The sequence below is a fragment of the Helianthus annuus genome, chromosome 17, assembly GCF_002127325.2.
Source record: "Helianthus annuus cultivar XRQ/B chromosome 17, HanXRQr2.0-SUNRISE, whole genome shotgun sequence".
NCBI classification, from domain to species: Eukaryota; Viridiplantae; Streptophyta; class Magnoliopsida; order Asterales; family Asteraceae; genus Helianthus; species Helianthus annuus.
Genome location: NC_035449.2, coordinates 145,734,544 through 145,748,821, shown reverse-complemented (window position 1 = coordinate 145,748,821; position 14,278 = coordinate 145,734,544).

Below are 14,278 nucleotides of genomic sequence, written 5' to 3'. Positions count from 1 at the left end.
AGCTTGGACAGTCAAATTTGATTTAACAATCATTTTGACATAAATAGTTCAGCTCGCAATCATTGATACTGATAGTTTGTTCGTTTCGTTGAAAAACAGAGCAAGGTTTAATCACCATTAAAGTTGATTAATCAGTGCCTGTAAAACAACCAGGATGACGTCACAATCACAAGATGATAAGAATAACATTGGCTCTCTTTTCAAACCACCCATGCTTAAACATAATGAGCACAACATCTGGGAGAGAAGGATGGGTTACATCCTTGCTCAACAGAACACTGGATGTTGGAGGTCTGTTGTTTTTGGTCCTCATGTTCCTATGGTGCCAAGTGCTGAGGATGCAAAGAAGTTCATTCCAAAACCTACTGAAACTGATTTTCAAAAGTACGAACTCGATGCCAAAGCATTTAGCATCATAGCTTCTGCATTACCCAATGAAATCTATGCTGGGCTGTTACACTGTAATAGTGCCAAAGAATTATGGGATGCATTGAAGGAACAATTTGGGGGGACGGAAGAGGTTATTGAAAACAACAGGGAAATTCTAAATCAGCAGTATGAAACATTTTGTCACTGTAGGATCGTTTGTAGACCCGAACGAGTCGTTCAGAGGTTGTCTCTTGCGTTTCAGATGCGGAATAATAAGAAATGCAAGTAGATATAGCTTGTTCTTCCTCCTAACTGCTTGTTTTATTGAATTGAAACGTTTTACAGCACAATCGTCACACCAGCAGAGCTTCAGCGTGGAATTCGACGATCACTACTGAGGACCGCCCTAAAGACCCCTATATATACACTGTTGGGTCCGCTTATGTGACACTTGTCCATAAGAGCGGACCAGCATAGTCCACATAAGCGAACCATAGTGACAAATAAGCGATCCTAAACCCCTATGTCCCTATGAGCGGACCTAGCATATAAAACCTATACAGACTCCTGTTTTCTCGTAAAACGTGCCCTATGCTATACAATACGATGTAAGACCTGATCCTAGACACCTAGACGCAATCAACAGATGTAGTGCACTAACAGACTCCCCCTCAGATGTTGATGGAGTCGCCAATACACCTTGACTCCAAAACTGTGTCTTCATATCTTCAGTCTAGATCAGTCTCTGGGCTTTCTCCTCTTTTCAATCTTCAGACTCCCCCTCTCGATTTACTGGTATTCTGTTGTTCTTCAGTAACATCTTCAGGATCTTTGTCTGGCTTTAAAATACTCTAATTCTCTTGATCAGATCTCTTGATTCTTTAAGTTCATCAGCATCAACGATTGACGTGATCTTTTAAAATCAAAATCTGAAATCTGACTCTACTCATTCTTTCAGAATTGATTTCCAGGATTGAAACTTGGCTCTCTTCCATCAGAGATCTTCAGGAATCGAAACCTAGCTACCTGCACAATCTCAACCCTGAAATGAATTTCTTTCACAAACATTTCAAATAACTATGCACCAACATTTGACTCTCATATTCACTAAACAAACATATGATCTCAACAATTCAGACTCTCTCTCAAATATCTATGATGAACCACTTGAAGAAGGTTAGATTTAACGAAACCAGTTAGATTTACACAAACACTCCCCTTCAAATGCTGCTCATCATGTTTAGCACTCGGAATTTTGAAAATCAGTTTTTCAACGTCAGTTGTCGAAAATCTTTTTGACTTTTTCAAAATTTAGCTAAAACACACTAAAATCTTTTTGGATTTTCTGAGAGATATTACCTGATACTACTAGTAAACACAAACATACAGAAATTTAAAATTTACAAACAATATTTTTGTGAGTTCATGCGAGAGGATCATATCAGATTCTGAGACTAATCAATAACACAGTTAAGCTTGATTTCATTTTAAGCTTTAAACAATTTACCTAGATTGTCAGTATGTTTGTCCACTTAAATTTTCACACAGATTTCAATTGATTCGAGATACGATATTAATGTTTTAGAGACTTAAACTTAATTATGTATCACTCCACTTGAATATACTCCTGTATCCAGATCCCAAATATTCAGTCTTACAGGTGAGTATACCACAGCTGATATCTGTAAAGGGGTTAGGTGCGAAACCGTGAGAGCTCAGGTTAGAACTTCCGTTCAGCAGATAGATGACGGCTCGACTTTTGGTGGGTCCCCTTTAGAGGATCTTTTGAATTTCAACAGCAGTGACTATCAATTTTATTGTTTCATCAGCATACTGAGGGCTACGCTTTTTCAAGCTTTAGCAGAAAGTATTATCCGGGGACTAGGTCAGTACTTCCATACAGCAGAAGTCCCGGGATAATACCCCAGATATCACTGAGTATAAAGACCTAGTATCTCAGAATATGGGACCTTTCAAACAAGATTTTGGGGGTTACCCATATATCCAAGAATAGTTACCCACGAATCAAGCAAGTTTGAATTAGGTTTATATCTCGTTTCAACTTACTAAATGTGCGAAAATCTACTGACACATCCACAGTAAGATTCTTTATTACTTTTTAACTTTACATTTCTTTAGCGTGCTGTAATAGTCCACTGATGTACTATCATTTCCTCTTTTTCGCAACAAAACTCATTTTTGGACTTTATCATGTTGTTGGCTTTTTCAAATTTTCAAATGTTTTTGGATTTTCTGAAATTTCCCTACTCCCCCTAAAATGCAAACACATTTCAAAGAAAATTTGAAAACTTCTAGACTCTTGACCCACTAGAAACATGAAAAATAAAACAAACTGTACAGAAACTTGACAACTGACATCGAATCACATCAAATCGCCATTCACTCAGCATAAACAATCAGAACTCCCCCATCACAAACCATTTTCTCATTTCAGATTTCAAAACACTTAAGTTTGTTTTAATCGAAATGACTTTTCCGGAAAATGAGTTTGTGTTGATAAAAACTACTTGTAGGTCTATCATTTTAAAAACGGGGATGTGGTTCATCATCTTGTCTATCTTTTGCCATGAATAGTAAATCAAGTACAATTTAATGTCCCAGATTTACCATTTGCATTTTAGAACCTTCTGTACCACTTGTAAAAATACAAACATCTCAAAATATAACCACAAATACCACTTGTAAGAACAAGGTTACCACTTGTAGGAATGTTACGTCTACATCACCATTTTACCAATCAGGATGCCGATTCCTGCTTCTCAATTACCAACCTGGAAGCTCCGGCGTAGTCTTTTCAACCTGCAAATATTGAACACATTTCAAAATCTTACAAACAAACTTTTCAAATACTAGAAAGATGCCGATTCCTGATCCACGATATAAACTTGGGATCTCCGGCATAGTCTTTTAACTATCATGGGAAGCAGACTTTCATCCAAGTCTTTTCAGACTTGATGGCTTTCAGCTCTTGAGCAGTTGGGTTGTATGTTGCCTTTTTAGTTGCATAAAAATCTCTAACCCCTTTAGCTCTCCCGCTCAACATTTTCCCAGAAATCTTCTTAACATTCCCGTTGAATGTTTTCTCGACATCAAAATCATTCTTTTCTTTATAAAACTGATTAGAAATCTCAGTTTTTCCGACTTTCTTCTTTACTTCCTCAAACTTCAATGATGAAAACTCCTCATCATTCACTGAAATCTTCTTCTCAACCTGTGGCTCTTCTGGCTTTGTGGAACCAGATTCATTGCCAACATTCACATCAACCTTCTTTGCAACCCATGCCTGATTGTCTTTTCCTTTCTTCTCATACCTGTTCTTTTTTGAACTCTCACCAACCTCGAATTTTGAATTTTCAAAAATTTTAGGTCTATTGGTTGTTGTGTCAACATCAATAACTTTTTCTTTCAACTTCTGAGAAACTCCCTGTTTTGATTGGACACTTTTTGAACAATTCCATGCAATGTGACCAGTTTCATTGCATCTATAACAGGTTCTGGTCTCTCTTTGTTAACAAATATCATCTCCATTTTTCTTTCTCTCAGCAAGAAACTCCTGATTAGACTGTTTCCAGAACGGCTTCTGCTGTTCCTCCTCAGCACTTCCACCTGACACAAATTCCGATTTTGTTTTAGAATTTTTTATGTTTTTATCATTTTCTGATGGAATAAAACCAAGACCTTTCTTTTTATAGCTACGATTCTGGTTAGGTTTCTTTTGAAAACCAGAACCAGGATTGTTGCCCTTTTTCTTATTTAAACGTTGCTGAACTCTAGACATGTATTTTTTAGATTTTTCAAAACTTTTCAAAACTTTTAATTCTGGAATATTAATTTCTATTAGTTTGAAAGTTTTGTTTATTAGTTCCGTTTTAATACTCATTATCGGAAACTCTTTATTGTAATACAATTTGTCCGAACCATTCAAAGTATACACAACTTCGAATGTTTCATCATTCAAATCTGCCTTTGACAATAAAAATTCTTTACTATAAGACCGTTTATCTGACGAATTTGGACTGTTGACTGACGACTTTGACTTTCCAGACCCAGATTTCGACTCAGACTCCTCATCAGTATCCAACACCTGATCGACCACCTTTTTGATTAGTACAGACTCATGATCAATATCGGACGATGTATACGTGACATCTATGTTATCTGGTAAAACGTCAGTTGTGTTGGTTTTAAGCTTTATATTGACTGCTTTTTCCAATTGCTCCTCATTTGGTCTCCTAGGTGAATAACCATCCCAAATCGGAGGCGGACATTTGTTGTAACTAACAGTCGATTTCTTACCACAGTCTTTCTTGTCTTTTAGCTTTTCATCTTTGAAAGCTTCCATACCTGCAACAGTTGGGTAAATACGATCAATGAGATAATCAGAACTAGAATAACTTTGCAATAAGCGTCTAATTCTCTCATTCTCTATCTTTTCCGTCTCCAACTCTTGCTTCCACTTAGCACTCTCTTCGATGTAGAAATTTATTGCCTTTTGTTTTGTCATTAAAACTGCATTCAACATCGTCAGTGCTTGTTCTCTTTCTGAGTTTGTCTTTTGAAGACCAGTTACTGTTTTATTCAAAACATCGTAAAATTCTTTCACATAGTTGAGGTTGAACAGTAACTGCTCCTTCTTCTTCTCATACTCAGCTATGATGTCGTCTTTGGCTGCACAATTCTTGCAAGCTTCCAAGCACTTCTCACATGGCTTAACAACTTCAACAATCTTCTCAACTTCGATTGTTTTAACAACTTCTACCACCTTTTCTTCTTCTATCACAGCTTCAGTAATCTTCTCAGCAACATTCTCAGAGTTTTGAATATCACCTTCAGATTCAGCTTGTTGTTCTTTAGCAGCTCGTTTCTCCTTCAGTTTCTCCATTCTTTCTGCAAAATAGAAATGAAAACTTTCAGGAGATAGATGAGTTTTTTGCAATATTTATATGTTTTTCTTCCTCATCATCACTGCTGCTATGATCAGGTGATTGATCAAATTTTACAGATTTATCAGAATCATCATCTGATACATCAAAAATGGTCGGTGTTTTATCAAAAACAACTTCTTTTTCATGAATATTTTCATTTTGTACATTTTCATCAGAACTTTGTGATTCTTCATCTGAACCCTGTAAACCTTCATCTGAACTTTCTGACACTTCCCCAGAATGTTCTGAAAGTTTATCAGTACTGTCTAAACTTTCATCAGATGACACAGACTTTTCATCTTCGCTTTTCACAGTCTCTCCAATAGATTTCATCCAAGTAGCAAACAAATCTGGCTCTCGGACAATCTTGGCAATGAAGGCTTTGAACTCTCCCTTCTTATCCACAAACATATCCCAACTGAAACCTTCTGGTAGTTTCTCATCATCTTGATCACTAATGCGTGCTGCTGTGGCTTCAGATGATATGTAATTACTCCAGCTGAAATCTACCAAACATGCTCTCTTCGGATCTTCAATCTTTCTTCCGTGAGCTGTCTGCGGTTCTTGGGATTGACCAACTTGCTGATAGATAGCTTTGCGATAGTAATCATCTTTCCCGAATGGATTCTGTGCTCCGCTAGCTTCTCTTCCTTTGCACTCCCGCTTGAAATGGCCTTTCTCCCTGCATCGAAAACAAGTAACTTTAGATTTATCAAAAGCTAAAGTAGAGACATGAGCATCTAGAAAGTCATTTCTCCCGGTAATGGTTTTGAATTTTTCAGCTCGTCGAAGAACACTAGCAAGACACCATTTAATATCCATGAGTTCCATTTCTTCGGCGTCTATTTGATCGTAATCCTCTTTGGTAAGCATAGGATTTCCGATTCGACCAGCAACAAGACCCTCATAAGATAACAATACAGAACCCAAAAGTGCCATGTGATCTTTCGCAGTGTCTTCAGAGAAGCTTTGACCTTCTGGAAGATTAAGAGCTATGTTGCACTGAATTATGTATCCATTTCCGGTTTTTGTACTCTGAGACTGAAAACTCGTGTTAGTCTCTTTCGGATTCACACTCGGAAATGATGAAAACCCGCTGCTACTCTTGTTTGAACCCTGATCAGCTTTTTCAGATGAGTCACCAGCACTGAAAGCTGTCTGAATCTTTGGACTTCTATCAGAATCAGTAACTGGAACACTACCCCGGTAGTACATCTTCACGTCCTGTTGACTACTCGGACTGTTCATTCTTGCGATCTTTTGCTGCTCAAGATCCTGACCCTCAATTTTCTCAATAAACTGTGAAATTGTCAGCCCGTCATACACACCAGTATTTTTCAAGATCATCAAATATGTTCCCCACTCTTTCTGAGGTAACGCGTCAGCCAATTTATCCACCCATTCCTCACGACCTTTTTCAACTCCAAACATAGACAGTGATCGCACCAAGTGACAGTATCTCTCGATTAACTTTTTAGTGTCCTATCCCGGCAAACTGCTAAACAAATCGAACTCTTTCTTTAACAATGCTTTCTTGCTTTTGATCATGTTTTCACTTCCCTCGAATTTAACTTTAAGAGCATCCCATATCGACTTAGCAGTTTTGTCGTGCTGTAACAAGATGAATATATCTTCCTTTATAGCCTGCTGCAACAAACTGATCATCATTTTCTCGGCTCTATACATTGCTCGTTCTTGATCAGTAAACTCGGATATCTCTTTAATAGCTTGCAAATCTGTTCGAGGCAATGTGTACTTCTTCAATATGCACTCCCACGATCTTAGATGATTTGCCTGTACCCAGTTTTCAAACCGATCTTTCCATCCATAATACTCCTCAATGCTCATCAATCTAGGGGGCTTTTGAGTCGTTCCCGTCTCGTTTTCTAAATTCATTGCTTGAGCAATTGCGGCTGGAGTAGTTGATGTAGCAAAAGCATTATAAAACTCGGTATCCATATTGACGGATGAATTAACAAAAGAGCGGATCAATTAAATTGTCCAGATAAGCGGATGTTCGTTCGAGCGGACCAGGATACTGGTCGTAAGAGCGAACCAGACTATAACTTTGGAGCGGACCAGACTTAATGTTTGTTTGAGCGGACCAGAGGCTATTTGATCGAGCGGTCCTGAAAATTGTTCAAATAAGCGATCCAAACTATGACTTTGGAGCGAACCAGAACCAAATTTTGAGCGAACCAGAACCAAATTTTGAGCGAACCAATCTGGAATTTGTACGAATACGCGAATCAGAAAGTGACCTAAGAGCGGTTCATGATGACGTCAGTACGAGCGATCCATAAAACGAACATGTTTTGACCTGTTTTTAAGCTGTATTTCTGCCTGAATCTTTCAAGGGTTTGACTAAGTATGATTATACACAATCTGTGAGTTTTTGAACGAAATTCGACTGTGAAATCTCCCGAAAATGAGAAAAGAAGGTGTAGAAGTGAGAAGAAATGATGAAATCTGGCTATAATCTGCAGAAAACCTCAACCTAGGCTCTGATACCACTTGTAGGATCGTTTGTAGACCCGAACGAGTCGTTCAGAGGTTGTCTCTTGCGTTTCAGATGCATAATAATAAGAAATGCAAGTAGATATAGCTTGTTCTTCCTCCTAACTGCTTGTTTTATTGAATTGAAACGTTTTACAGCACAATCGTCACACCGGCAGAGCTTCGGCGTGGAATTCGACGATCACTACTGAGGACCACCCTAAAGACCCCTATATATACACTGTTGGGTCCGCTTATGTGACACTTGTCCATAAGAGCGGACCAGCATAGTCCACATAAGCGAACCATAGTGACAAATAAGCGATCCTAAACCCCTATGTCCCTATGAGCGGACCTAGCATATAAAACCTATACAGACTCCTGTTTTCTCGTAAAACGTGCCCTATGCTATACAATACGATGTAAGACCTGATCCTAGACACCTAGACGCAATCAACAGATGTAGTGCACTAACAGTCACATCAAAGGGGAATCACTAACCAAACAATTTGAACGTTTCAGCTGTCTCATCAGTGAACTAAGGCTTGTTAAAGTTACATTTCCAAATGCAACTCAAAATAGCAGGTTCCTTAAATCATTGCCCGAAAAATGGGACACAGTTGCTTTTGTCACCAGGAATTCAGCTGAGTTCAAAGATCTGACCCTGACTGTAGGATCAGTTTTGAGCTCTCGAATGAGTCAATCAGAGCTAGTGCTTACTGAAAACGTGGCGGAAACACATTTTCAGCATGATACAAAGAAAAATAGCAAAAGAATGGAGTAGAAACAGAGAATTCACACTTAAAATACTTTTCTTCACTTGATTAACGCTTGCCGTACATACAGCAGTTCGACGTGGGATCTCAGACAAGGTTACAAATGAAGACTGCACAGGGGGTATTTATAGACTGGCCGGTCCGCTCATGTGACATGTCCACAAGAGCGAACCTGTCAACTACGGTGGTTCGCTTTTGTGGACACATGCCACAAAAGCGGACCTACAACATTAACTTCATAAATTTACATTTTAACCCCCTGAACTTATACAAAAAGACCTATCTGGACCCTATACATGAATCTAGCATTACAAAGATGCAGGCTTTAGACATTGTGCACCAACAAACTCCCCCTTGGATGAAGCCGCAGTCTTTGTGTTGAATGTTGGTCTTCAGATAGCTTTGAATTTCTCTTCCTTCGGTTTTGACTTTTTACCCAGCGCAACTCTGATCTTTTCATTCTCTTTCTTCCTCGCTTTCTCTTCTTTTTCCTGTTGCTTCATAAACTTTCCTCTATTTTCTTCCATCCTTTGATTCTCACGTTCACGCTCACGCTTCGCTTTTTTCTTCATCTTCTCGTCTAAAGACCACCACGAAGATTTCCACTTGCTTTCGGAGTTGATACTTTTCTGAAAGCACAGTGAAACTACACGTTGGAACTGAAGAGCTTGCTCTTTATCTGCTGGCGAGTAGCGAATCTTGTTAATGAATAGACATTCGATGTCTTTCGTTGAGCAATTAACTAACCACATCGGGTCGTAAACATGAATATCTCTCAACTCTCCACCAGCTCTGTACGTGATTATTGCTTCGGTCGTTCTGCAACTGTAAACCCAATCAATAAAGCCTTTATAGAATTCCTGCTCCATTTCTGGCATCGGAATTGTCTTCATTGTACGCGGAGGCTTCACATTCAGAATAGTTTCTACAACCCCAGTTTCCGGATCAACTCTCTGAACACGCCTTGGACGATGAGGCTTCCACTTTCGAAATGGCTTCAATTGTTCATATTTGATGTAGCCCCACATCGCGGTATCATTCTTTCTCACCTTGTAATCCAAGACTCTCACCTTTGCTAATTCATCAACGTCCCACCACGGTAATGACATTATGTCATATAAACGTTCAAAATACTGGACGCCATATTCTCTTCGAATAGCATAAGCGTTAACTTGCGGAAGAAAACCCCAACTAATAATATCGCCAAGCGAAACATTTCGATCTCGTTGGAAGTACTTCAGCAGTCTCTTGAATTTTCTTTCATGAGAATCTTTAAACCATTTAGAACGATCAATTTCTTCAACATTCGATTGACCTTCTTTTTCAACATTAGATTGGCCTTCCTGCTCAGCTTCTTTTCTCAAACATTCAAATACATTGTCATTCACTGCTTCAGTTACTTTTTGTCGTAATTCTTCTCGATTTTCAGCAGCGAAGAATTCCATTAACGTTGGAAATTTCGAAGTATCTTTAGGAATCTCTTCATTATCCGAACATTCTTCAACCTCAACTCTATCGTAGATATCAGCATCTTCAACATAGTCATACTTATAATCCTACTGTTTATTAATATCAAACGATTCTAAGTCCTCTTCGAAGTCGAAGGGAATTTCAGGATTTACATCTTTAAGCATTTCCTTATACACCTCTAGACGCACGAACAACGGCTCATGATGCTCAACAATCTGCGTCTTACTTGACTCCCCCTTACCTTCAGCTTCACCACTTTCTTCATTGATTGTGTCGTTCAACAGATATTCAACGACTTTTTCATTTGAGCCTTCAGTCACTCTAACACCTGAACCTCCTGCAGCGTCATCATCATCATCACCTTTAGAACTGTGACTACTCGCAGAATATACAAACTCATCCTCATCATCATCTTCATCATCCTCTTCATCTTCGCCACCAATTAATTCTTGCATTAGAGTTTCTTCTTCGAATAAGCCAGAAACTGCAGATATAGGCTCAGGATTTTCTATCACCATCGAAGGTACAATAGACATTTCAGGCACAGCTGAACTTCCTGCAGCCCCTTTACCCTTTTCTTTCATCTGTCTTTCCATTTCTGCTTGACGTTCAGCACGCAGATCTTCTACCTTTAGCTCTTCAAACTTTTGTTCCACTGACGTCCCAAGCATACTTTCAACAACTCTATTCAACATGTAGAACTCATGATCATGACGATTTTTAGCTGATGTAAGTTCTTTATTTTTCAACTTATAGTATTCATTTTCACTCTCTCGACGATTCTTCTCTTCTTCTAATTCAGACACTCGAACTTTCAGAATGTCGATTTCCGTCTGATCAGCTTCAACTTTCTGTGTCAACACTTTGTTTTCACCTTCCAACTTCTACACCCTACCAGCAAGAGTCTTTTCTCTATCAGCAATCTTTTTGTTTTCAGCCGCCAACCTTTTATTCTCTGCTATTACATTCTCCATTCTCTTTTCCAATTTCAACACTTGCGAATTATTTGCAAAGTCGAAGTCAACGTCTAGTAGACTATCTTGTGGTGTATGCAGACCTTTACTTGAAGAACCAGGTTGTACTTGGGTGAGTGGAGGTGTGCCGAAGATATCTTGTGAAGCGAAAAATGGTTGTTGTGGTGGTGGTGTTGATTGAGGAGTAGGTGAGGGATGTCTTGGAGGTGTGGACTGTCTTGGTGGGGATTGGTGAATAGGTGAATGTGGAGGTGTTGGTTCACGAGGAGGTGTTGGAGGCTTTTGACGTTCTATTTCAGGTTGCTTCTTCTGCACAATCTTCTGAGGTCTTTTTGACACTCTAACTGTTGGCGTTGTTTTCTTTCGACCAGCAGCTTTCTTACGACCTTTCGGAGTAGATTGTGACTCTGAAACATGCTCCGGAGATGGAACATAAGGAGCATCCTCCTGTTCTTGCCTCTTCCTCTTCTTGATCAACTTTTCTTTTTCTACCTCTTCTCTCATTCTCCTTTCGCGTTCAACCTCATCAATCATTTCATCTTCTGATGAACTAGAAGAACTAGTAGTGTCTTTATCAACGTCGTCACCTTCAACATCATCTAACACCTTCTCTTTCTCCTTTTGAATATCAGAAGTAACCGTCTGCACAACATTATCAACAAAATATGCATCTGTCGTAAACAAATCTGTCTCAATTACAATGTTTTCAGCACCAGTCATCTCTTGTTCATTTTCAACATTCACCTCAGGAACATCTTCATCAGGCTCATCTACTAACATTGTTTGCGCTTTCTTCTTTTGTTTCTTCTTCGGCTTTGAAGAATAACTTTCACCTTCAGCTACAGGAGTTGCAAATCTACGTCTGCGTCCTGACTCCTTCACATACCACTCGTTCTTGGTTGTTTTGAAATTCTGAAGTATTTTCAACTCAACAGCATACAACGCTTCTTTCATTTCTTCCTGATTTCTCCAATTTTGGTGATTTTCAGGATCAGGATCCACATAATTCACATCTCTGAGTAATCCAAAGTTTTCAATCACTAAATCAAGCTATGGATGGTTCGGATGATATTTGACCAATTGTTTCAAAGTGTTATTAGACATGTGAGCTTGAACGAGAAGATCATCTTTAATATTTCTATCAATTCCAGGTTATGCGTGATCGATTAACATTTGTACAAAACGCGGATACCTCCAAGTTCTAACGTTCGTCGTGATGTTCTCTGCCATATAGTGAAATACCATATGTGAGAAATTGTATTTCTTATTCAATACCAACGCCGTTAGCATGTTCATCTGGTAATCCCTCATCTGGTCGTAACTGCCCTTCGTGTGACTCAGTGTAATCAGAATACAATGTATTAAAAACTTGAATGATTTCTGAAATTTCGACTTCAAGTAGTTCCCAGTGTTCAAAGCACCTCTGTATCCCAATCGTAGCATACAACCCTTCACCATACGTTCAGGAAATCTTGTGGGATAGTTGGCCTCGTCAGGAAAGTTTATCACTTCACGCACCAACGCTTCAGTCACCAGAATGGTTTCTAACTTTCCATTTACTTCCACTACTAAAGATATCACCTTGCTAGCCTCGTCATATGTAGCATTCTCCCAGAAACGACTAATATGTGATCTGTACAATGGTCGTTGGTCTGTCATCGCTTTCTTTACTGGAATTCGACCCATAAACTCTAAAATACTACTGAACTCCGACAGCAATGGATTTTTATCAACATCTAGATCGATGTAGCTGTTGTGAATTGGATCAAATAAAACGTTTGCTGATGCCTGCACAACAAAACAAGAAAATAGACTTAGAAAATTTTGACATTAAAACTTGACCAAAAAGCGAACCTTATTAGTTACATATAAGCAGACCATAACATGTATTCAAAAGCGAACCATAAAGTGTACTGAAGAGCGAACCAAACACCAAAACATCCCTATAAGCGAACCAATTAGATGACTAAAAAGCGGACCAACCTAGAAAAAACATAAAAAGCAAACCGTCCCTAGTACACATAAGCGAATCCTACCTTTTATTGCCTTAAAAGCGAACCTGCTTGGTACATAACAGCGGACCTAAAATGTGTTTTAATGAGCGGACCTAATATGTTATTATAAGCAGATGTACAATGATATCTAGGAGCGAACCTAAAACGGTATCTAGGAGCGGACCTCTAAGGTGACTCATGAGCGGACCAGAATTACATGTCTGTAAAAGCGGTCCAAATCTAAAACCTATCAAAACTGCACAAGCCCTAAAATTGATTCACTAATCAAGATCTACTCTAAATTCCGAGACTAGGGGTGTCTTTAATTCCTACAAAAACATGTCTAATTCACCCTAGATCTGATACTGAACCTATGTATTACCAGCAAACATCTCAAACACACAAATAAGAGCAATTAACACATAATACTAAACTCAGAATCATCAGACGACACTAGTTATGTGTTCAATTCAAACAATTTTGACAGTTAAAGCTCAAAACTCAATATTGTTCAAACATATCGCCGACAACCAAATTTTAGCAATAAAGAGATGAAATTGAAACGGTACTTACCTTGCCCATGATGTAATGATTGGAGATCTATCAAGAACAAGTGAAAACAGTGTCAAATCAGTGAAAAAACTTGAAGAAAACAAGTCGGACCGCTCGAATCGCCCAGAGAGAATGTTGGATAAGCGAACCAGATTATGACACGAAAAGCGGACCCCTGTTCCTTTTATATAAGGGTCTGGTTCGCTTATTTGACACCATCCATTCAAGCGGACCACAATGCTACTTTGACAGAAAAGCGGACCAATGGTGACATAAAAGCGAACCAACTTTAATTTTTCAAGAAAATCATTTTTTATTCATTTTTTCAACTTTTTCAATTTCACACGCTGACACCCAGCTGACCAAGTCCAAGTTAATGACCCTGGACAACTGTTCGACCTACCAAGTCCAAGTTAATGGCCCTGGATGATCAGTTTTATGAAGTACTATGTTGTTTGATTTCAAAAAAAAAACAGTTCAAGTTAATGAACTTTTCCACATTTCAAACATTTGCACATTTTATCTTTCAAACATCATACCAGATCTTTGTTTGCAATCACAGCTTACCCAACCCTCATCAGACACTGACATGATCTGCACACAGGCTTTGATCTTCCAATTCCCAGTATCAGTTGTCGAAACTAAAATGAAAAAAGAAAATCTTTTTGGGTTTTAAGCTGTACAAACTGAAATATATACAC